Source organism: Sabethes cyaneus, chromosome 3, assembly GCF_943734655.1.
Source record: "Sabethes cyaneus chromosome 3, idSabCyanKW18_F2, whole genome shotgun sequence".
Taxonomy (NCBI): Eukaryota; Metazoa; Arthropoda; class Insecta; order Diptera; family Culicidae; genus Sabethes; species Sabethes cyaneus.
The window spans coordinates 38,436,914-38,463,689 of record NC_071355.1 but is presented as its reverse complement, the minus strand read 5'-3'; the positions used below and the strand labels follow the sequence as shown (position 1 = coordinate 38,463,689).

Below are 26,776 nucleotides of genomic sequence, written 5' to 3'. Positions count from 1 at the left end.
TGCGGAACACCAATTCTCGATTGACGCGGAATATAGAGTTTCGCAGAATACCATTTCGCGAAAAACCTTACGCGGGATGTACCATTTCACGGAAAATCTTTTCGTAGAAAGTACCATTTCGCAGGGGTGACCCAACTGAAGGTAAGTAATAGAGGTCAGTAGATCTAGGAAAATAAATAAACCTAGATAGAGGTGATCTCTACGGGGGGCTGCCCCCGCAGTGGCCGGCGCTTGCGACGGCATGTCGCCGGCAACACCTGCGGCCTGTGGCCGTCTCGCGCTGAATTATCTAATGTTGCTATTGATAGTTTTTGGTGGTCTTGTTATTGATTAATGTTTTATGAAAGAGTCTAAAATTTCTCGAGTTCGATTAGTTTTTGAGTTACGCAAAAATTTCTGTTTTATTTGTATGAGCGTCCTTATCCCCCTACAATAGGGGTGAGGGGTCTCAAACCATCATTAAAAAAATTCCTGCCTCCAAAGCCCCCCACATGCCAAATTTGGTCTCATTTGCTTGATTACTTCTTGGTTTATGAGGAAATTTGTATTTCATCTGTATGGGAGCTCCCCCTCTTAGTGGGGGGAGGTGTTTCTAAGCATCATAAGAACCTTCCCTGGCCCCAAAAACCGCTATATGGAAATTTTCACGCCGATCGGTTCAGTAGTTTTCGATTCTATAAGGAACATTCGAGCAGACAGATAGAAATTCATTTTTATAGGCATAGATTTGTATGGAAGCCCCCCCTCTTAGCGGGGGGAGGGGACTTTTGCCATCGAGAGAACCTTCCCTGGCCCCAAAAACCTCTGTTTTCGATTCTATAGGGAACATAGGGACAGACAGAGAGACAGAGAGAAATTTATTTTTATAGGTATAGATTTCAACTACGTATGAAGAGCTAGAAAACAACTCAACGCAGCTTTCAATCCTGATCCTACAAGCGTATCATAGCAGCTGTTCTACAAAGGAACGCTCTACTAATAGAGATGTACCTTGGTGGAACAAAACCTTAGATAAATTTCGAAAGAAAACCCGGAAACTGTTCAACCAGGCCAAACGGACACAACAGTGGGAAGCATATAAGCAAACCCTCATTGCATATAATAAGGAAATACGGAGATCAAAGAGGATACACTGGAGGCATACATGTGAGAACATTAAAAATACTCTAGCAACAGCAAGGTTGCAGAAAATCCTCGCTAAAGATCATTCAAATGGGTTAGGCACCTTGAAAAAAGAGAATGGCTCTTTTACTAAATCTACTAAAGAAACATTAGAGTTAATGATGAAAGCACATTTTTCCTGCTCAGTCATTAACTCATACGAAGACCAAAGTACACCGGCATTGAGAACTGTAACTCTTGAAACCAGGACAGACATTCATGAAATAGTGAATGAAATAACTGGGCTAGACAGAAACAGGAATGATGCTTGCACTTTGGCCAAAAAAATTTTTACGAGAAGCAAAGTGGAATGGGCGATTGACACCTTTGAACCCTTCAAATCACCTGGTAGGGATGGAATTTTTCCTGTACTACTACAGAAGGGCAAGGCGTTTTTAACACCTACTCTGACAAACCTTTATCAGTTCAGCCTGATACTAGGTCATATACCAGCAGCATGGCGACAAGTCACTTTTATCCCGAAGGCCAATAAAAAGGACAAGACTTCACCAAAGTCCTTTAGGCCGATAAGCTTTTCGTCTGTTCTGCTGAAAATAATGGAAAAAATACTTCATGAGCATATGAAATCATCATATTTAGTTAAAAACCCACTGAGCAAATATCAATTTGCATATCTAGTAGGTAAATCTTCAGTAATAGCATTACATACGGTTGTAAGGAAACTAGAAAAGTCTTTTGAAGCGAAAGAAATATCACTAGCAGCCTTCCTAGATATAGAAGGCGCATTTGATAACTCATCCCATAGTTCAATGATTGCGGCTATGATGAAACGTGGTTTCGATGTATCCGTTATCCACTGGATTGGCGAAATGTTATCAAAACGAGATATATCAGCGAAACTTGGAAATACATCCATTAGCGCTAGAGAAATGAAAGGGTGCCCACAAGGAGGCGTAATATCACCTCTATTGTGGTCTTCAATAGTTGATGATCTCCTGCAACAGTTGACAGCCTTGGGCTTCGAAATAATTGGCTTCGCAGATGATATAGTCGTAATTGTTCGTGGGAAATTTGATTCTATCATCGCTGACCGAATGCAAATTGCTTTGAATTTTATTTCATCATGGTGTAATAGGCAGGGACTCAACATTAATGCCAATAAAACTACTACCATACCATTTACGAGAAGGAAAAAAGTTACATTGAGTAACATAAGTTTGAAAGGAACATTCTTGAAACTTTCAGAAACTGTCAAATACCTTGGAGTATTTCTTGACAGACAACTCAATTAGAATACACATCTAGAGCAAGCTATAAACAAAGCTTCAAATGCTCTATGGATATGTAAAAGAACATTTGGTAAGCAATGGGGACTGCAACCGAAGATGATCCAGTGGATCTATTTGGCTATTGTGAAACCCAGGATTACCTATGCCTCGTTGGTCTGGGGGCCAAAAACAAAAGAGAAAGCTACTCAGAGCTAGAAAGACTTTAAAGGCTAGCCACTCTCTCAATAACAGGTGCAATGAGATGTACACCGTCGAAGGCATTGGATGCTTTACTTTATATGCTTCCACTGCATCAGTTCATACTATTAGAAGCTGAAAAGAGTGCTCTGAGGATCAAAAGATCTATGAACCTCTTTGATGGTGATCTTACAGGTCATCTCAGTCTTCTAAAGACTATTAGTATTAATCCTCTGGTATTCAATAATGAAGACTGGATGGCGAAAAAATACAACTTTGACCGAATTTTTCGTGTATTTGAGCCTAGGCGTGATTCCTGGGAAGACGGTGGTCCCGATCTTCGCCAAGGCTCGACGGTTTTTTACACAGATGGTTAAAAATGAACAACCAAGTGGGAGCAGGAGTAGCCGGCCCAGGAAAAGACATGTCAATTTCTATGGGTAGATGGCCAACTGTATTCCAAGCTGAAATTCAAGCAATTCTAGAGTGTTCTACTGTGTGCTTGCGCAGAAACTATAGACATTGCAATATATGCATCATGTCCAATAGTCAAGCAGCTCTAAATGCTTTAGAGTCGGCGACATGCACATTAAAACACGTCTGGGAATGTATTCAATCACTCCAAAAATTGTCTTGCCGTAACCAAGTCAACTTATATTGGGTCCCAGGTCACTGTGGAATTGATGGAAATGAGAGGGCTGATGCGCTTGCAAGACTCGGATCTTCTCATCAATTTATAGGACCTGAGCCCTTTTGCGGCCTATTTGCTTCTGCCTTAAAAATGGAGCTGAAGGCATGGGAATGTACGAAAGTGGAATCAAATTGGAATAACACTTTCAATGCTAGGCAGTCGAAACGGTTTATCTCTCCAAACATTTCTAAACAAATGGTCGCAGTGATAAAAATACCCAACATGAAAAAAAGGTATAGATTAAATTCTGGCTTTAGTTTTCAGAAGGTCACATAATGCATGCAAAAGGATTGATTATGCGACCTTTTGATTAAGAACACTAACGGTCCCATGCTACTTCCTTGTGGTACTCCAGAATTGTTAGTAAAGCTGTACCACTGACATGAACCAAGGCACAAATCTTCCAATATAAGAGTAGAACGTGCCGCCTGAGCCACCCTTACTGATACCTGACATGAACCAAATAGGGTATTTAATTTGCAATTAACTAAGTAGGATTTCATCCATCTGTCTGAAATCTGTCGAAACATCCAAGCGATTGATTTGAGCCCACAATAATTAACGATCAACACGGTCGAAAACTGCTTTAAGGTCTGTGTAAATTGTATCTATTTGATATCCATCTTCAATAGCATTGATGGAGAGTGACGAAAATTCAACAAGATTTCTGTCTGTTGATCTATCTTCGAAGAACCCATGATGAGTAAAATTTCTAAAAGTTTGAATCCGGCAAACAACGAGGTGATCCCACGGTAGTTAGTTATATCACCTCTGTTTCGTTTTTTATGTATGGAAAACATTACAGATTGTTTCCATTTCTCGCGAAACTTCGCTTGGGTTGGTAACGCGTTAAAAATTATAGTCAACGTAATTGCTACAGAATCAGTCCATCTTTTTGGTACAATGTAGGGCATACTGCCAGGTCCAACCGCTTCAGAAGATTTTAATTTTTGCATGGTAGATAGAACGTCCTCGACAGTAAAGCTAATATCTCTGACATCAATAGCTTTGCTCAATTTCATGCCCGTAGCGATCAACTGGTCTAATGAGAGTCTTGGACAGATGCACTTTTTACAGGAGATGACCAAGATTTCCGCTGATAATACATTTTGAAATCTCACGGCTGGTATCATTGTCGTCTACTCCCCAGTGAGCCAAGTTAGGCAAATTTATTAACTATTCTTAAACGTTTCGCCCTCGAATGTTGCAATACTACCTCGCGGGCATCGGTCGGCCTTGATTCCGTCGGCTAGGAAGTACTTTCATCTATTATAGTATTAATTAGTCTAATCAGCTACCTGGGAAAGCCGTTCTCGACGATTATTTTCTATAGCTCTTTACGGTCGATGATATCACATGTAGCTTTGAAGTTGATAAACAGATGAAGACAGTATTCACGGTCTTTTTAAAGGATTTGCGGTAGTGTAAAGATTTCGTCCATCCGCCATACTTCTACTTAAGCATGCTGGTGACATCCCACAAATCGGTTCGCAATCGTTAGCAGTCGGTGGAAGATAATTTGAAAGAGTTCTTTATTGGCGGCATTGAGAACGGTGATCCTTAGTTTTCACAGTGCAGCTCTTCGCCTTTCTTGTACATCGGCCGGGCCATTGTTCCGCTCCTCCGGTAGCTGCTACGTATCAAAAATTCTAACAATAAGTCCGCACATACAAATGACCAGTATTTTCCAGCGCACCTAAATAAGCTCCGCTGTAACTCCGTCCTTTCCAGCGGATTCATTGTTAGCTAGCTGATTAATGGGTTGGTTCTCTGCCTGACAGACATTCAGATGTTCGCCGAAATGCTTTGCTGCTTCCACGTTTCAGTCACTTCTTGACACATTTCGGCTCTCAGTAGAAAGCTTTTTCGGGAGGTGTTGGATTGCCGGTACAACTTTCGTGTTTCCCAAGAACGATGCAGTTTCTCCAACTCTGCCTTTTTCTCCTCCACGTTTTAACCTTTTCTGGGTGCATCTTAATCATCACTAGGCAGTGGTCCGAAGCAACGGTAGCGCTTCGATAGAATCTGAAATCAATCTCTGAGAAGTGCCGGCAGTCGTTCAAAATGTGATCGGACTGTGTTTTTGTCTGATTTGATGACCTCCGGATGTACTTTTGTGCTGGAAGAAGGCTATTCTCGGAGGTGTCTTCATCGTTGTTGTAAGCATAGAGCAGGGGTGGCTATTTCAAGCAATTTCAATTAGTACTATTTCAAGCACGATCTTGAGCCACTTGTCTCCAATTTCCCAGGCCCTCTGTTTCTGTCCGGTCCACCGTAAGCTGCCGATTCTCGCCAAATATATGATGGAAATCTTCCCGAGCAGTGCCTGAAGCTCGTGATTCCGCCACTCTCCGCTTTCAGTTTGTACTCCACCGAATATCGCCCGCAGCACCTTCCGTTCGAACACGGAAAGGGCACGTATGCTATGTCACAGCTTCAAGCTCATAGAGAATGAGGATTTTGTACATTGTCAGCTTTGTTCGGTAGCGTTTGCTTCTTGACCGCAGCGTTTTGCGAAAGGTAAAGTAAACCCGGTTTTCCGTTTGAGTGCGCCGCTGGCTCTCCTTACTAGTATTGTTGCCCGCGGTCGCCAGGGAGGCGCGTGTTTATCTCCTTTCAGCCTCTTTCTTTCATGTATTTAGTGTTCAAAGTTTTATGTTTAGCCTAATCCTTCTAGACTCAGTTTGGGATAGATAACCTCCGCCGTCGGAAATTTCTGGTTACGATGTTAAAGTCACCTGGAAAGCATAAGAGTTGTCTACTTTTACTGACAATCGTGCCTTTCGCTTCAACAGCGATGTTGAATAGCATGCAGAGTAAGCCGTCGCTTTATCTCAGCCTTTGCCATGTCTCGAGAGTGTCTCTGATAGCTAGTGTCGGTTATAGCTGGTGTCGATCGATTGTATCGTATGCTGCTTTGAAGTCACGTGGGCAAGTTGTAATCCCGACATTTCTGCAAGATATGTAGGATGGTAAAAATCTGTTCTGTAGTGGCGCGAGTCCCTATGAAGCTCGCTTGATGATTCCTTATGAAATCTCGTGCTATCGGTGACAACCGGCGTTACAGGATCAGGGAGAGTACATTGCAGGTGGCGTTTACCAGCGTTAGGTTGCGCAGTCGAGCCGATCACCCTTTTTGTAAATGGGATAGACAACTCCTCCTATCCATTTCTCCGGTGGCTTCTTATCCTCCTAAATCTTTTAAATAACCCAACGTAGAACCATTTCCAGCGCCATGTTTTGGAATCTTGAAGGCGGTAAAGTCGATAAATGTTAGGCCAATTTCTTTCATCACCTGGTGTGGACAGAATTCACAATTATCGATTTGTATTTCATCTCTTGGCCGACTTGAACGTCGAAGACCCCGCCCAATGTCATGCCTTGTGTAGCGGTCGTATATACGCTCCAACTCCGCGATTGAAATGGCTGTGTCGTCATCGGAACATCCGAGGTGACCTGAAATTATTAACTTCATTCAATCCGAGGTGAAGGTTATATCGTTGATGTAACTTAATTCTCAATCCCTCCTCTTTCCTCATTTCGTCCATTACTATTACTATTAATATTTGTTTCTCGTATTCATCCAATAAATTGTCCTAATGATTAAAAATATCCTAATGAATAAAATGGGCCATTGCAAATTATTTTTAAAGTTTTTGTCATTCCCTCCCCTTCGAAATTGACTCTAAAAATTGGGGGTAAAACAATAATTTGATGAACATGAGCCAAATTTTTTTTTGTATAAAATCAATTGTCTGTAGGCTCTATAACCTACAGAACTCGAAAATCGAGTTTTCACGCTTCTAGCACGTAACAGAAGTGGAAGTTTAAACAATGTAATGATGACCAAAAGACGGTAATTTTTTTTTCGATTTTGTCCCCCTTTCGGTAGGTTTTTACATTGAAAATAATAACGTGTACATATATAAAAAGCAACAACACATTAGGTTCTCAGAATTAAACTTTAAGTAAAAACCCGATTTAATCCACCTAGTGGTGAAAGGAACCTTTGTTATACGGTCTTACTTGCTATTTGAGATAGAACTCGAAATCGTCTTCGGAACATAATTCATCTATTGGTTATCGTTGCGTAGTGCGTTGGTTTACATAAAATTTTTGAAAATTGAATAAGTTTACAAAATTTGAACAAAATAGGAACACTTTTAAATTTTGATAGATCCTTTTTTCATAAAATTGCTGAGTAAGGATAAATAAGTTGTTATTAACCTGAGTAAGTGCAAATAAAAGTAAGTTGTAAGAGGAAATCTCATTCTTTAACATATACATTGTCTAGTAAAGGTCTAGTTTATAGGTTTTTGAGCTATGCATAGTTTCCTGTAATGCCATTCTATTTGAATCACATCAATAGAGTTTTCTTGAATAATTTTCATCAATTTTTATTAACCTTCGGTTACTCACGCTGTTGTATTTTGTACAACACGTGTAGGTTTTTCAACGCCATATTGTTATAAAGTTACAAAACGTTGTTTAACTAACGTATATTCTTCAACAAACTTATTGTGTGCAAAATGTCATAATTATTCAATGCATTAATAATTTAAATTGTTGGGAAACTGTATGCAGCAAAACTATCAGCAAATGTAAAATGTTTGAAATGTATCCGTCTGCTGGAAGTCGGGTAATTCGGAGTCAAAGTTAGGGTATTCTTTATAATCAAAGTTCTACAGTTCCTAAACAAGCAAACATACAGGTATACTATTTTCAGCAAAGTTGTATATTTTTACTATTTGTACAATTTTGTAGTACATGAAAAAGTCATACAACAATTACAAAAAGAGCAAAAATAGAAAAACTGATTTTACAAATTCATATACAATAAATAAGATTTTTCTATCTTCGCTGCAGAGATAGAAGGTTACTGTCTTTAGCAAAATATCTTATAATAATATGCTCTATAACTTTGCAGAACACATCAATGTGTTATATTGACACTGAAGAAAAATATTTTATTTATTTCACTTTTAGGGGGATTAATCAACATTTGGATTCCACCAAACGATAGAGTTTTCAATTTCAAGAAACTCTTCCAAAGGTTCGATAAATCTAAAACCAAGTTTTCTCAGTCAAAACTCTAGTGCACACATTTTTTTTGGTTTAGGGCTATTTTGCGCGCAAGTAACTGTGTTACAAAAGTTGGCGCGAGTGTTCGAGGGTTAATATCCTTTGACCGGTAAAACCAATTCTTATGAAATTTTGCATATATATTCGTAGTGTCAAAACCTCTCGTTTGATATTAAAATAATTGAAATTAGGTAAATTATCTTGTTTAAAATCATTATAAATTATTGTTAATTTTGGTGTGGTGTATACGGTTACTCATAACTTTCAAATTAAACGTCCAATTAAAAAATCATTCAATAGTGATCAATTAGGATATATTATCTTTCAAATGAGACTAATAGCGCATAAATCGGTTTGGCCATCTCTAAGAAACAGGCGATAATTATTACCTTGTCAAAACAGGTTTTTTAAGCATAACTTTTAAACTACTTGTTTGTTTTCAATTAAAAATTCCTGAACAATTTAGCTTTAATAAGGGCTTTCATTTCACACTAAGATAGTTGAAATCGGTCATGTAGTTCCGGAGAAACCCGTGTCACGTATTTTTCACATTTTTGCTTATAACTTTTAAACGAAACGTCGTATCACGAAGCAACTCAATAGTGATCTACTAGACAATAATACCTTTCAAACAAAAGTAATAGCGAACGATTCGGTTCAGCCATCTCTGAGAAACAGGCGATAGAAAAAATCATTACATACATACACACACACACACAGACATTGCTCAAATCGTCGAACTCTATCGATTGGTATATGTGGCTCGGATCAATTTCGTGTTTTTCGACCAATTTTTAAACCTTTGTTATAGTATAACAAAGGTAAAACGATAAAATTGCTATTTTTTTGCTTTTTTTTAAATCTTGTTTTTTGCCCCCTTCCCCTTCAGTTGCCCGACAACGGAAGGACAAAAACTTTATAAAATATTTGTAATGACCTTATCACAATTCGAGTATGAGTAATTCTCGCTGGAACGGGGCTACTACTGACATGAGGTGTTCAGATATTGGAACTTCTGTGCTTAATTGGTTAAAAATGGTTAAAAAATAATTATTACACTTTTAATACCTCGAAATAGTGGACCCCTCGTTCGCCAAGGGGCCTAACAGTTTCAAAATAAGTTTAATTTTGAGCAAACCTTGAAATCTATATCTATATATGTTCTATGTAAAGAACTGGGCTTTCAAATGGTGTAAAAATTTTTTAGCGGCCATCTTGGATTTGGTCGCCATATTGCATTTTATCGAAAAATCGCCGTTTTCACCTTGATTCCCCCAACCGATTTTAATTTCAATACCACCATCGGAAAGCTGAGCAAAAATGCTATAAGAAACATTCATCAAATTAGGTGTCCAATGGCATTAACTAAATAGAACAATTAATTTTCTGTAGCGAGATATTCCCGTATATGAGAGTCGTAAACCTTGATACAGATAGTTGATTGTTTCGTTTATTTAATGCCACTACATATGCAATTTGATGAATGTTCCTTATAGCATTTTTTCTCAGCTTTCCGATGGTGATCTTAAAATGAAAATCGGTTGGGGGAATCATGGCGAAAACGGCGATTTTTTGATAAAATTCAACACTGCGGCCAAATCCAAGATGACCGTTGTTTTTTTTTTCAATTCTTTTTCAATTTACCAGCCACGTAGTCTGCGTAGAGTCCGCAGGTCGCCTTCCACTTGATCGATCCATCTTGCTCGCTGCGCGCCCCGCCGTCTCGTTCCAGTCGGATCAATATTGAGAATTTTTTTAAACGGGCTGTCGTCCGTTTCTGCAACACTTGCCGAAGCGCGAAAATCTGGTCCGTGGTGGCATGGGCACCCATGAATCTCGCTTGATATTGCCCCACGAACTCACACGTAGCACATATCATCGATGATGTATTGCATCCATACGCCGTGTGATGAAATCTTGGTTGAAGTCATGTGGCATTCCTGAGGGACCGCAATGGAATCGGAAGATCAAGTAGCGGTAGCAGTTGTGGACAATCGACCTCGTTGTTTAGAAGCTTGGCAACAAAAGTCACCTTCAAAACGTTTTCAAACTCTATCTATTCGTAAGTCCCGTGTTAGTTGATGAGATATCCATGTAAGGGTTGCATTCTCGAAAATAGGACGAACTAATGAGCAATATAAAGTTCGAAGGTTGTAAGGATCGTTGTAGTCTCTGGCTATTTTCATTATGAAGTGTGAAGCCTGCCTGTCGATTAGCTTTAACGATGTTCACTGATCGATGATTGGCAAAGGAAAGTTTCTTATCCTTATTCTTATATTTATTAATACCAACACAGCCACAATGAAGGATTCCTGGAAATAATTTTAATTATTTCTAATCATAGAAATATTTCAAATTATTTTCTTGTCTGTATTAACATTTGCAAAATATCAGAGATATATTGCAAATGTTTAATCGGTCAGGCCAACTGTGAAGTATTGCCCCAAAGACGATTATAAGAAATAAATCTTGTGTGAATAAGTTATGCATACATAGATGCATTTCAAAATCAACAGGAGAAGAAGAAACGGGGACGTCTCGTACCAACCGTTTTTGATTAACTGTAAAATTTTTTCGTTGGGAGTATCTTTGCTAATAAAGGTTAAGTGATACTCCGGACCCTCGGGGATGAACTTATGGCATTTAGACCAAAAGCCCGGCTGCTATTGGCCAAGGTTATAGCGCCTTATTTCGCTCACTGAAAATATATAAAATACACCAGCAACCCAAAAATAGATAATTATTTTGAAATATATAAAAATTAACTGTGCATAACTGTGTAGAGTATATAAAGAATAAATAAATATAAGGAACGTCCTCACCCGATTTCAAATCTGATGCTCAGGTTAAATACATTGCCAATCGATGTCACTTGGTTTAACCATGTCCTTAAATATTTCCGGAATACTATGGATAAAACGACGAATCTCGATTCAGTGGGTAATCAATATCCACTCAAAGCATCACTTCAAACTGTATTTCGAGAGCCAGAAAATGTAACTCGAAAGATCGCACTTCTTTTTGATTAGCTGATTTCACATGATTCGCGATGATTACTTTACATTGCACAATAACCGTTAGGGAAATGTGAAAAGTTTTAATAATGAACGAAAAACGAAAAATTCGCGACGTCAAAATTTTTCACCTGATTGGCAAAGGAAAGTTTCTTATTCATCAAAACTCCTAGGCCACTGATCTCTTTAACTCTGCTAAGCTTAACACCTTCTATGCGGTAGTCGAAAATATTTGGCTGTGAATACGATGAAATGTCATAACGGAGTATTTTGGGATGCTGACAATTAGCAAACTAAAAATATTTAGCAAACCTTGTAAATGATAACAGTCGCCGATATATCGCACCACAGAATATAGTTTTAGATCGTCAGCGTTAGCGAGTTTACAGTCACCATCGAGCAAACACGCCACATCGTTGAAAAATATCGTAAACAGCAAAAGCCCCAGGTTGCTCCCCTGAGGCATTCCACTCAAGTTACTAAACGATGACGCAATACATACTCCCAATTTCACGTTCTATTGTCAAGGTCAAAGTCAAATTATATGAGGCTACTAGATGGCGTTGCTTATGCAAAATTATGCGATGGTCAATTCTATCAAAGGCTACTATGAGGTCAGTATAAACTACGCCAACCTGAGTTTTCAATTGTGTAAAACATGTAAATGTTAAATTCAATATATTCGTGACAATCGATCGACTAGGCATAAAACAATGTTGATCTGGAGAAGTATAGCATTTCACACCGGAAAGACTACTTTGCGAGACAATTATCGAATAATTTCGATGTTTCCGAAAGACTCGTAATTCCACAATAATTCCGTACATTTCATCTATAGCCTCTATGAAAGCTGCACCCAGTTTGTATTAGATTAGTTTGATAGATGGTATTATTATCCCTGCTCGTATGTACCGTAAAGCCCTTTCGGCACGCATTCCGCAGCGCTACGATGTCGAACTTGCGGTTTTTCAAAACGTCGGAGAGCTTTTGAGTGCTCCCCTGGAAATAGAGAGATCGACAATCCCACACCCTGAGTTTCCGATCCATTTTCATCGCGAACAATCAGAAGATTGTTCCGATCCGAATTTTTTTAGCCATCGTTCATTTGCACCCTTAGCATGGAGATCAGACGCAGTTTTGAGCCGCTCCGAAATGAAGAACAGACGATTAGAAACTCGAAATATTAATGCTAATTGCTCAGTAAAATACTGAGAACAGTTGCACAGAACATTAGGAAACTTTTCGCTGATGTGAGCATAAAACCGTCGAACAGTGTTTCTTTAAAGACCAGAAAATAAAGAAAATAATTTCAAAAAAGGTTAAAAGCGTTAAAAAAGGCTTACATAAAATATAAGCATGAAACCACTGAACAATACTTCTAGAGGCCAGAAGAAAATGCCAAAAAGTAATATTGGAGATGATGGAAATGAAGAAAATTACAAATCATAAGATAAGTTTTTGCAAAAAATAGATACTGAAAATTGGTAGACAAATAGTTATTATATGTACAACCAACCAATACAATCAACTATCAAGTACAGTGCTCTAATTAACTTTGAAGGCGTTCTACTCTCTGCTAATGACAGCTCACGCAAATTAGTCTTCATTGGTAGCCAATTGTTCTGTTCTGCACGGAATCAAGGAGACTATAACACTTGCAGCGAAATTACACAAGGTTAGCTAAATATACTTTTCCTATATGGTAAGGGTACCAATGGGTTTTGTGTTTCAAACTTCAAACCAGCCAAACAGGTGATATTGCGATGACAAAGAAACGTCACTGTTTCCACGCAGGCGCACTCTGCAGCAGTGTTGGTTCACCCTCGTTGGTTGCATACCAAATATCAGCTGTTACCAATGTCTTATAGAGAGCTACATACAATGAAGCTTTATTTTGCTCGTTTGGTGGAGCCTTGATTTTCAGAAAGCTCTGTAACAGGTGCATCGCGTGCGTCCGCCAACCTTGACATCGGGATGGCAACACTGTCCACGCAGCGCGTTGTTCGTTTAATTTTCCCCCCCGGTTTTTGCTGTTCGTTTCAATTAAACGTCAAGCCGTCTGTCAGCTTGGCTCAACCACCGATTCCCGTGGCCAGCCTGGCTACATAGAGCATGGGTAAATTTATGCATATTACTGTAATAAATTACTTCATTGTGCCTACTTTTTTCCCCTCAGACTGGGACAGCGTTTTGGCTTGGCAACAACGATAGTAGACAGTAGAAGGCCCTGAACAACGAACGAGTTAGAAAATGCTCCTACTTTGTTACTGTTTGGCTCCAGCTAGCTAGCTAGATAGCTGGCCATGCAGCATGCATTGTGTGAAACAACGGGAACTGGACCGACCGACGACGAGGGTTTGCCTTGCCTATCGACCAGATGATGTGCGGTTTTTATTTTATTATTTTCTGGACTGCTCGGGTCGGGTGTGGAGTTTCCAACTTCCAAGTTGTGTTCGAAATTCGTCTGCATTCGTTCGTCCGTTTTCCTCGTAGCAGCACAGCACACTTTCGCTCGAGCTCAAGCCGCTAGCAGTTGGCAATATGCTGCTCAGCTGTTCTCAGCTCCACGACTGTCATAATCATCATCATCATCATCATCATCAATAGCAACAATAGCAGTAGTATCATCATCATTATCGTAGCAGCAACCGTCGAAGCAAAAGCGTTATATCGTCGATTTCGGAGCCCTTGCACTCGGTTTATTGCCAGCCATAGTGGCACCAATACAATTGCGATGCCAGGGCAGTGCTGGTAGATTTCTGTTCGTGAAAAAGGAGCATCTAGCATAAAACATGTGTTGGAATTTGTATTATTTCTGTTTTCGTGGATAATCCACAAAAAATTAAACCATAATAATTCCATTAGTTGATGTACAAACTTTCTATAGTGTTTTTTGGCATCACTTAACAGCACAAGCTTGATAGCATTTTAATTCTTGACAAAATTATACCTACTTTCAATACAAAACTGCAGAACGATTAGAAGGAAAATGGTTTCGGAGTAACTTTTCCTTCAATCCGTCATTCATTAATAGTGCCCGCATAACTAATTCTAAGACAAATTTTAATAAACGGTTTTATTTTATCAAACGGTAGTTTTTCCAATAGACGCTGGTAATGGTAAAAAAGTAGTGTAATCAAAGATGTTTCATCGTATCCTTAGAGTAGGACAAGCTGCGAAGGAGAAAAAGGAAAAAAAAAGCATAAGTAAGGGAGGGTCTTACAGCTGCTCGTCACGGGACATCAAGATCTTCATCGGGGATATGAACGCTCAGGTCGGTAGGGACAAAATGTATAAACCGTTGGTAGGACTCCATAGCCTGCACACCGACACGAACGATAACGGCCAACGATGTATAAACTTCGCAGCTTCCCGAGGCCTGGTGATCCGAAGCATGATTTTTCCCGCGCAATGGTATCCATAGAGCCACTTGGAGATAATCTGACCAACGTACAATGAACCAAATTGACCACGTGCTCATAGAGGGTCGGTTTTTCTCTAACTATATGAACGTACGCTCCCGTCGGGGTGCGGATATTGATTCTGACCATTACCTAGTAGCAGCACATGTGCGCTCAAAGCTGTCCTCCGTATACCGTATACGTCAAAGCTGCCTTCCTCGGTTGAACATCAGGCAGCTAGATAACCCGCAAGCTGCCGAGAACTACGCGTGAATACTGAATGAGGCACTGCCTTCTTCTGAGGAGTTAGGTGCTTTAAACCTCGAAGACGGCAGAATACGCTCGGCACTAGGTATTGAGTCTCGGAGTACACAAAATGATTGGTTTGATGGGGAATGCCAACAAGCGGTGGAGCGGAAAAAACTGCTTGGAAAACTTATCTAAGTATTGCCACTAGAGAGAACCTGACCAAATACCGACGAGCTAAGAACCAGTTGACCACGATCCTGAGAAGGAAAAAGCGCCAAAAGGAGGACAGCGATCGTGAAGAATTAGAACAACTATTCCGAGCCAATGACATGCGCAAGTTTTATACGAAGGTGAACCAAACTCGGCTACTCACCGAAACCTGACATGTGTAGGGACGAGGAAGGGAATCTAATCACAAATGAGCGCGAGGTTGTCGACAGATGGAAGCAGTTCTTCGATGAACACCTCAATGGCGTAGTCGCAGAAGAAGGCGGAATGGAAATTAACCTTGGAGCGTCCATGGAAGATAGTAATGTCCTAGCACCTGATAGATCTCCAAGAAGTCAAACGAGAAGTCGGGCTGGAGACCAATAAAGCCGCTGGGAAGGACCGCCTACCGGCAGAGGATTTGGGAGGAGGAAAAGCTACCGGAGGAATGGATAAAAGGTGTGGTTTGTCCCATCTACAAAAAGGGTGATCGGCTAGACTGCTGCAACTATCGCGGTATTACGCTGGTAAACGTCGCCTACAAGGTACTCTCCCAGATCCTGTTACGCCGGATGTCACCGATAGCACAAGTTTTCGTAGGGAATTATCAGGCGGGTTTCATGGGGACTCGCGCAACTACGGACTAAATTTTTACTGTCCGACAGATCTTGCAGAAATGTCGGTAGTGCCACGTGCCCACGCATCACATCTTTATTGATTTCAAAGCAGCATACGATACAGTCGCTCGAGACAATGCACATGGCAGATAATGCACGAACACGGTTTTCCGGACATACTGACGCGACTGATCAGAGCTACATTGGATCGAGTGATGTTTCGTACACATCTCTGGGGCACTCTCGAGTCCCTTCGAGACGCGGCGAGGGTTGAGACAAGGTGACGGTTTATCCTGCATGCCGTTCAACATCGCTTTTGAGGGGGTGATCCGACGAGCGGGCATTGAAACGAGAGGCACGATTTTTACCAAGGGTAGCTAACTTCTAGGCTTTGCAGATGACTTCGCTATCATAGCCTGGAACTTTGCGTCGGCGGAGGCAGTGTACGCCAGACTGAAAGCAGAGTGCAGGAGAATTGGCTAAAAATAAATGCGTCGAAGACCAAATACATGAGAGGAAGAGGCTCAAAGTAAACATACGCGCTTCTCCCACGGACGGTAACCGTGGACGGCGACGAACTAGAAGTGGTAGAGGAGTTCGTGTATTTGGGATCGCTGGTGACCACGGACAACAACACTGGTAAGGAGATCCAGCGGCGCATCCAGCGGAAAAATCGGGCCTACTTTGCCTTTCGTAAAACGCTCTACGATCAGGAAGCATACGCCGCCGCACGAAGCTAACAATGTACAAAACCCTTATTAGACCGGTAGTTCTCTATGGACTTGAAGCCGTGACGCTGCTCACGGAGGACATGCGCGCCCTTTCCATGTTCGAGCGGAAGGTGCTGCGGACGATATTTGGCGGAGTACAAACTGAAAGCGGAGAGTGGCGAAGGCGTATGAATCACGAGCTACAGGCACTGCTTGGGGAGACTCCCATCGTACATCCAGCAAAAGTTAGCAGGCTACGGTGGGCCGGACACGTCGTAAGGATGCCGGACGACAGTGCGACGAAAATAGTCCTCTTCAACAACCCCACCGGCACCAGGAACAGGGGGGCCCAACGTGCACGATGGCTTGACCAAGTCGAAAGCGATTTGCGACTTCTGAGACGACTAGGAAATTGGCGACGAGTGGCCCAAGACCGAGTTGAGTGGAGACGAGTGCTTGAAACAACACGAGCCACCCCGGATCTATGCTGAAGAAGAAAAAGGGAGGGTCTTGGTAAAGTTGGTAAAGTTAAATCTTTATAACCTTATAGCGTGCGTCTTTCAGTTTCCAGTGTTTTGGTTCGAGTCGCAAGTTAAGACAAAATAAAGCTTAAATATGCGATTACTTCGTAAGTGAAGGTCCTAGATCTGTGCAGTCTTCTACAAAAACTTTTGTGTTGAGTGGTCCGATAATTGTTTAAAACAATGTATTCTTGTAAACGCAACTAACAAATGTTTATAATGAAAAACTAAGTTTCAAGTAACTTTCAACAAAATACTTATCAAAATAGCTCTGCACTCGGAGCGATGGCCAAGCTGTGGAGCCACCAACACAGGAGGAGGTTAAGAAGGCAATCAGTGAGCTGAAAAACGGTAAAACTGCTGGGAAGGACGGTATCCTGGTTGAACTTCTAAAAGCGGGGAGCGAGCGGCTGTACGAAGCAACCCATCGGATCATTGTCAAGATCTGGACGTATCCTGTTCTGCAGACTGAGATTGTTAGCGGAGTCCTTTGTCGGCGAGTCCAAGCTATTTTTTGATGGAGGTCGCTTCACGACGGATCAGATGTTTACCCTGTGTTAGTTACTAGGCAAGTTCCGGGAATACAACTTGCAGACACATCATCTGTTTGTGGACTTTAAGGTGGCGTACGATTCAGTCAAACGAAATGAGCTGTGGCAGTTAATGACAGAACATGATTTTCCGAAGAAACTAGTAACGCTGATTCATGTGACGCTGGATAGGTCAAAATCATGCGTTAAAATAGCGGGTGAGACATCAGCCGCTTTCGTGACGTTGGATGGACGGAAGGGGATGCACTCTCTAACTTGCTATTCAACATCGCCTTGGAAGGTGCAATACGAAGAGTAAACGTGGAAAGGAATGGAACTATCATCATGAAATCTTACATGCTTCTTGGGTTTGCGGATGTCGTCGATATCATCGGAATCTACCGTAGAGCAGTGAAAGAGGGCTTTAGGCCTTTTAAACGGGAAGCCGCAAGATTGGGGCTTACCATTAACACAGGCAGGGAACGTGGGAGCCCAAGTGGTGTTGGTGCCGAGGTGAAGTTAGATAGGGAACGATATGAAGCAGTGGAGGAATTTATATACCTTGGTACACTCGCGACATGTGACAACGATGTAAGCCGCGAAGTGAAACGACGAATTGCAGCCGCGGATCGGAATCTCTACGGATTACGTAGCCAGCTGAATTCCCGTTGTTTGCAAATTCGCACAAAACTGGTACTCTACAGAACACTAATCCTCCCGGTGGTCCTTTACGGATATAAATCATGGATGCTAAAGGAAGCTAATCGACAAGTGCTTGGGGTTTTTGAGCGTAAAATTCTGCGATGCATACTTGGTGGCAAAATGGAAGATCGAGTGTGGCGCAGACGCATGAATCACGAGCTGTACCAAGTATACAAATATGCTGATATAGTAAAGGTAGTACAATGTGGCAGGTTGCGGTGGGCCGGACACGTGGCCAGAATGCCCGACGAAAGAGTAGTTAAAACTATTTGCACCAGAGAACCAGGAAGGGGCCTTAGACTCCGAGGGAGACCTCGCACCAGATGGGTGTCTGTTGTCGAAGACAATTTTTGCCCAAGAAACCTAGCCTACACTATCTCCTAACATAAAAAGTTGTTTATTTTTTTATTAACTTTTGATACAAATTATGGGGGCATTAATGTGAACAAATTTTCCGAAGACACAACGCTGCATAAGGGGGGAACTGGAAACGCTATTAGTCAAACAATGACGATCATTGCTGATAGTGCTACGTCATCTTGACAAAATAGTTATAATAAAATATTAATGGATATATCCAAAAGGAGAAAAAACACGACCTTAAATGGGGAAAAATCATTTTAATTTTTAGGGTAACTTGTACGAGCAGACCAACGGAGCACCCATGGGAAATCTCCTTTTAAATGGGAATAGTTGTAAACCAAAGCATGAAAATCTCTTGCTGATGAAGCACATTTTTTCCATTCCAAGACTAGATTATCACAAAAAGTTTTACAGAAAATGTTCATGAAATATGAATTTTACAGTTGAACACGAGAAAAAAAAATGATTGAGAGACTGACGTTACATTCATTCGGATTTCGGATCAACTTGATCCAGTGATTGGAATTAAGCAATAAAATCTAAATTTCAGTACCATGCCATTCCCCTTCGGCCTTTCGGCACTTCCATTCCGAAAATTTAAAATAATTTACTACTACATAGAATCATACTTCTTGTCTCTTAAAACAATTAGTACATTTCAAGTATTTAGCTTCCAACAAAAGATATATTTATAGCCTCAAGGTGGTAATAGCACAAATGGTGCCTATATTTCTACTCTAACGTTACAAACGAAGGGTTACGTTGGATTACGCAAAACAAATTACTAGTACTTAATTTGAATTTGGACGTTCCGTAAAATTACTCAATTAAGGTGGCCCGCCTATGAACGTTGCCTCATTCTCGCTCATTAAGTGAAACACACTCACAGGTCACTCACTATAGGTACCATGAATAGGACAACGCCAATCTAAAATAGTGTCACGAGCTGCTGTTCCTCTGCGTTCGTTCATACGTAGGTACTAAATTAGTGGGTAATTCTCGATCGTACACATCATCAATCGCTGCCCTTCTTGTGTGAGTCAAAGGTAAAGTTAGCCATCGCTTCGCTTGAGTGCGGTTGTTTTCGTATCGGAAAGTGTCACTAATCACGCGATGCGTTTATTTTGCTGTAACATCTAATGTGAAACTGGCTAGACTCGGAGGCACTTAGCGAACATGATGATACAGTGACGGAAGAAAATACCGTTGAAATTTCGATTTTTTAAAGTAGTTATTCTTGTCTCAGAACAAATTAAATTTATTGTTTTTTTTTTCATAAGGATAATAAGGATTGGCGACAATTCCTGTTAAACATAAGTTCTTAAGCGATTCCCATTTGGGAACATTTTCTCTAGTGTGTGTCTGCTGAATCATTTGGCCTCGAATCGGATCGGATGGTACGAATCTCGTGAACGTGGTGTGTCGGTGGACTGACGTTGTTTGTGACACAACTATCGAACTATAGCCGAACGGCGGTCGCGTGATTCATTTCCTTGGTAGGTACGAAGGAAGAAAAAAATACAAAACTGCCAACTATAAGCAGATGTGCACAATATAAATAGATAGACAGACGCAGGTGAGCACCGATTCGGGGGCTTGTCAGTTCGGCCTGTGTTGGTCGAAATACCGATTCAGTGATTGGTGAGGGTTTTAAGGTTTTGACCTTTATATATGGTTTCAGTTGTGTAGAATAGGATTCGAAAATAATTCACGTTTTGAATCAGCCATGTAGAAAGTGTACTTAGTTCGTTACCCGATAGATTTATGTTCAAGTTCAGGTGTATGTCATCCTTGAATAACAACTGTTTCATGCCGTTTTGAATCTCATTCAAAATACGTTTTCAAAGATGCTTTTGACAAAGTTGCTGATTAATGTTCCTTTGGAGAGCATTCGTTCGTTAGTAGTGTCTGAAAACTGAACTTTGTCCTTTTATTCTACTATTTATTTTTAATTTTGGCAGAGTTTACTTTGCTTTTCCCGTGTCAACTTTATCGGAAAAGTAAAGCAAACACTTTTATTCATACGGCCTAATATCTCGGAAGTTTTAAATAGACATAGAATGATATTTTTCCAGAAGTTAACGCTCAATTGACAAGAACTCAAAAACAAAAAATAATTTGCTCCTTGATCGACCGTATGCTCCTTCCAGCGTCGTTAAATCTCCTTACTCATATAATTGTCGACAGTAACCAGAGATCCCAAATATACGTACTCAACAGCCACTTTCAGTTCATGGCCGTCAAAAGTCTGTCCGTGGGAAGCAAGCGTTATTTTCTCTGTAGCCTCTTTCTACCATATATTTGGTTTTCGTCGCTTAATCCTCCTAGCCTCCGTTTTAAGTCTGGCGTAGATTACCTTCGCCGTCACAAGGCTTTTAGCAATCATGTTGAGGTCATCTGTGAAGGCTAGGAGTTGGCAACTTTTGATGAAGATCGTTCTTCTCGTTACGATGCCCGATCGCCGGATCACACCTTCAATAGCGATGTTGAATAACGTTCAGGATAGTCCATTCACTTGTCGCAACCCTCTGCACCCTTCGAAGGGATTCGAGAGTGCCACCGAAATACGCACGTAGCACATAATTTGCTCCAGGGTAGCTTTGATCAACAGCGTCAGTTGATCCGGAAATCTTCTCGTAAATTATCTGTCTTAGCTGTACGCGCTCGACTGCATCGTATGCTGCCTTGAAATCCACGAAAATATAATGCGTTGGCACGTTGTACTACCGATTCACTTGGTGATGTCTCTTGAGTTCTTGAGCCTAAGGTAAGAAAGATTTTTTCTCTTACTAGTTGTTTCAGTAATGACAAAAATGTGAATCGTCAAAGTTTGACTTTTAAGATGACAAAGATTTTTCGGGGTTTGGGAAGATAGAATTACTGGAAGTGGTCTTCTGGAACAGTTCTGTGAAGGTTTTTTCCATGTGTGGATTCATCACTGCGACCAGCACGTTGATCTATTGTGCTATCGCCCGGGTATTTGCTGCATAACCCTCACTGCATTTCTTTTTGCTATACTTGCTATGGAGTGAGGGATATGCATAGTAATTTTATGCGTGCTTGTGTGTAATGGGATTCACCCTCGGATTTAGTTAAAGCTAGGTTGAAACTACTCAAAATGCCCTTAACGTGTACAAACTCAAACTTTGTGTAAAAATTTCAACAAATTTTGGCTACTTGCTACCGATAATTGAATTATTCTCTATGACAAATAACGCACTGTTAAGTTACTACTATTAATTTTTTGGTTGAAAAACTACTCAAAATCTGAGTTTGGACACTTTAAGAGCATTTTTAGTAGTTTCAACCTAGCTTTAAATAAATCCGACCTATTTACAGGTAGAATCATTTAAGAGTGTACATTACCCACTCGATCCCTCTCGACCAGTGCTGTCTCCAATTGAGCCGCTCCGAATTATAGCGGTCTATTGACCATTTAGTTAATTTTACAGGAGACGCAATTGTCTAAAAAACTCTATAATAAATTATATACAATTATTTTCTCCAAACCAATTGTTCTAATTTGTAGTGTATAAAGTGATTCAACATGAGAATACATAAAAATCCCAACTTTTGTCAAAATATACGATTTATTCACACCAATGGACATAGACCACTATGATTTCATATATATTTTCACCGTAATCCCTAAAACGTTCCGCAACATAGTGGTCTATATCCAAGGGATTTGTAAATGGCTGTATCTTGCGCTGCTGACCGTCTAGCAAGTTGCAGTCTTCGGGAAGGTTATTCAAATGACTGCCAGCTGGTATGCAAGGTGGTATGCAAAATAGCGCAGAATTGTCTCACTACGTGGCGCCAGTGTATCTGTAATATTCATATACAGGCTGTATCTTGCGCTGCAGACTATCTAGAAAGTTGCGGTCTTCGGGAAGGTTATTCCAAAGACTACCCGCTTTAGGATGGTATGGAAAATAGCACAGAATTGTCTCACTACGTGGCGCCAGTGAATATGCAATATTCATATACAGGCTGTATCTTGCGCTGCTGACTATCTAGAAAAAAGTATTAAATGATAATAGCTGACAAGGTTTCGATTGCCACGATATATTGCTTAGCAACGCACAAACAATAAACTCTATGTCATTTCTGTAGTATTTCTACCTTCACATCTGGCTTAATCTTCTTATTTTCGAAAAACATGTAATAATGTAAATACGGATTTAAGGAAATCAACCTAAATTTGTTGAAATTTATATGCTTTTCCATTAACATTTGCCATGATCCTTGGTCAGCACTATTTCGTCTTAAGAATTAAATTTGACTGTAATTTTTGTAATCTCGGTCTGACGTTGACTATAAGCGCCCTTATCCAAACACATTACAGGATGAAATTTTCCTTCGGTGTTTACTATGAAGCAGAACATTCTATAGACATTTGCTATGATTACCCTGATAATTGTAATTTTCTGAATCACTCGAATGCGGGTTCTCTGCAACAGGAAATTCGCTCAGAAATCCAAGTTTGATGCCCCTTTTTATAAGCAAAAGCCGTCCCAAGTACCAATGTTAGTTTTATAGCACTCTTATTACGGTTTTTAAGACCAAAATTTGTCATATAAACCATCATTAGAGTGTTATAAAACCCAAATTGTTACTTGGGCTGTTTTCGTCAAATCCGCTTATTTTCTTTTGCTTCTATCTCCGAAAACATTAAGTCTAGAAAGGCACTATTTTCACATTTTCAAAGAAAATTGCCAATGAAATTGAAAAAATAGTATTTTTTAGTATCAATGCTGCCAAATATTTTCCGATTCGATTTAAAAACTAAATTTCTATTTTTCTCCCAATGAATACAATTTGATCTCAAAAATTCCAACTCCATCGTATTTCCCAGATTTTTTATATAAAAATCAAAAACACATTTGACAGTGTTGCCAAATTCCAAAATTTAAAATAAAAAGCTGGCAATACTGCTCAGGAAAATGTTACTACATACTGTATACAGGCTTTCACAACAGGGCATAGAGACTCACTGCTTCATGAAAAAATTATTTTGCTCTTGGTTTTACATAAGAATTTGGAGGCCGCTTGCTTCAAAACGTTGTCTCTGGATCGGCAAGGAATACTTCGTGACGATAAGTGATTCTAATGTAAAACAAATCTGTGGAATACGATGGAGTCGGAACTTTTGCGATTAAAATGTATTCATTGAAAGAAAAATATAACTTTAGTTTTCAAATCGAATTAAAAAATATTTGGCTGAAAAATACAACTTTTTTCGAATTCCTTGGGCAATTTTCTTTGAAAATGTGAAAATAGCATCTTTCTAGACTTAATATTTCCGGGGATATAAGCAAAAGAAAATTAGCGAATTTGACGAAAACAAGGCTTTTGCTCCCATAGAGAGAGGGGGAGTCCAATCGGCACAAAAAAAAAAACAATAGCCGACTTATGCTTATTAACTACTTTCACCTATTGCCCAAATTATGGGAGTTTTATCTCAGTTTTAGTCACAAGTAAGTCCCATGCACATAGACTTCTATAATGCGGAACAGAATGGTCATTCTGTTCCGGACCAAAAATTCAACATGAAAAAAAGCAGGTTGGAAACCTACTATTTTGTAATTTTTATTGTTTATATAGTACATCTATCCAAAAAGATGCGATTTATGCAAAAATCTCAACAACAAACGAGCTCTGAGAGAAATGAGAGTGTGTATGTATTAGCTTTCTCTCTCTCTCTCTCTCTCTCTCTCTCTCTCTCTCTCTCTCTCTCTCTCTCTCTCTCTCTCTCTCTCTCTCTCTCTTCTACCAGTATTTTTTGTTTTATTTATGCTTGTCAAGTTATGCTCAAAATGACGCCGAAACAAGAAGCATTTTGCAAGCGCATTGTACAGTTCTACGAATTGCACAAAGATCTCGGCAAAAGTATACGGTACAACATTTTAAAAGCGAAAATGTTGCGGCTTCGACTATTTACCATATCCTAACTGTTCCCAGTTCAACTGTTCCCAGCAGTACATCTGCAAAACATTGAAAAGAGTCGGAATAATGTGCCGAAATAAGACAAGAGCTTCGAAATCACCGAGGATGAAATCCCAATGCCGCTGGTTGATAAAAAAAATTCCGGTAACTGCTTTGTTTTGGACGATGAAAGTTTCTTCCCTCTTTCGAAAACGCACATTCCCGGAAATGATCGATACTATTTCATGGATAGTTCTACCGCATCTTCGAGCATAAAATACTAGTTTAAACATAAGTTTGAACAGAAAGAGATGCTGTACATTGCCATTTCCGAGAGAGGTATCTTTAAGCCATAGTTCAAGCCCTCTGGTTTGGTTATAAGTCAAGATGTGCATCAAAAGGAATGTTTGAAGAAAATTTTGACCTAAAAATTAAATAAAAAGGAAACTTATCCAATTTAATTCTACTATGTATATTTTATTCACGACAGATACGTATTTCGCCTACGACTTACAGGCTTCCTCAGTGTCTGTTTTCGAATATAATAGATGAATATTTCTGGGGTTCATCTCTATTTATCACAGCTGTCACAAATATCTCCGAGAAATGTCGGATTGATTGGATCGGCCGGGGACTTAGGGTTAGTAAGGGGATGTAAGCGTGGTATCACGTTTGCGGTTTGGATGCCGAAGGAGCACTCTACAATGATTACGGGTAATAACAGAGGTGCTTGGGCAGCAGATAGGAAAATTAGGTTAATTCTTATACTATATTACATTTAATTCACAATAATAGTGTTTCTAGCTGTCGTTTTCCGGGGTTTAGCGACGGATTTTTGTTATAAATACGGCACTAGCTCTTTGGTCTCGAGGGTTGGGAGGCGGGTACGACTCTATATTGTAAAGCTTCTGCCGACTACCGCGAACGTCCAGGTTGAGCTGTGCTCAATTTACTTTGTATCTTGGGACAGTGCATAAATGCTGGGGGGATGAAAGATTAAATTTACTCTAATAAGTTGATAACCACTAGTGCACCAAAATTTGTTTTTCCTGTTAGTTCATTTGTGGTTGTTTGTGTTGGAAAATTGATAGCGGGCGCGCGGTTGAGGATCGGTATTAGGCGAGGCTGACGAATCCTCCACTTCTTCACTATACATTTTACAGCTCAAGTAGTACAAAAAGACCAGGGCAAAGCATATTTACAAATTCGAGCTATCATTTCTCTTCTCGTCATCATCATTGTCATCATTATCATCATCATCATTATCATCTTTATATTTAAAATATGACATTCCGGCCTTTGACAGAGAGATCTTAGAGTCAGTTCGTAGAGTTCGCGCAGGGCTGGAACGCTTCCGCCTGCGGGCATAGGCGTGACGGCTATGCTTGGGGCTCTATCTCTGTTTTAGAGTGCGACATTACCTGTCTCGTCAGATAGAACTGAAGTTTGAGGTCTCCCTGACACTTTGTTGACATCACAAAAGGGCCCAGCGCAGAGTTTCATACGCTATTAAGCGACCAGTTGGATAACCCGTGAAAAAGGAAAAAATGGAAGAATAAATGCCTAATGCGAAAAATGTAGATTCAGGCAAACTGAAAATTCCTGATACGCTTGATCAAGAATTTTCAGTTTGCCTGAATCTACATTTTCCACATTAGGCATTTATTGTTCCCCAACAGAAAAAGTAAGCCGACTGCTATACTGCCATGAATCGCCATGGAGTTTCCTATATAAATGGGACTTTTATGCGGTTCACGGCAGTATGCGTTGTTAGAAAAAGAGAAAAGCGAAATGCTTTTTAATCGACAGACTTCGCAGCCGGTTTTTAGTGTACAGAACAATTACGGGGCTAGTGCAAAGATCATATTAACTCTATAGAGCGACTCCGCCCAGTCGAGATTCGAACATACGACGACTGGCTGGCTTGTGAGACCAGTATCGTAGCTTGAAGTTAACTGGGCGGTGAAAGCGAAAAGCAAGCAAAAACCAGTATTTTTTAGAGCTTCCGATCACACAATCGACTTTGTTGAGGAAGGTTCAACTAAGAATGATCCTGAGAATTATTCATGCCTACTTGCAACAGTTTCTCTTGAGTGAAATTCCACTAAAATTTGTTCGACTTTGATGTACAACTTCGCCGAAGACAATGTCAATGTGTCGAAACGTTTTCTAG

At 40.2% G+C, this 26,776-nt stretch overlaps 1 protein-coding gene across 2 annotated transcripts in view; it reads left to right on the top strand.

Moving 5' to 3' along the window:
- The window catches only part of LOC128743197 (tyrosine-protein phosphatase corkscrew), a 174,036-nt gene that overhangs the window by 10,268 nt on the left and 136,992 nt on the right, over positions 1-26,776 (top strand). The window lies entirely within an intron of this gene.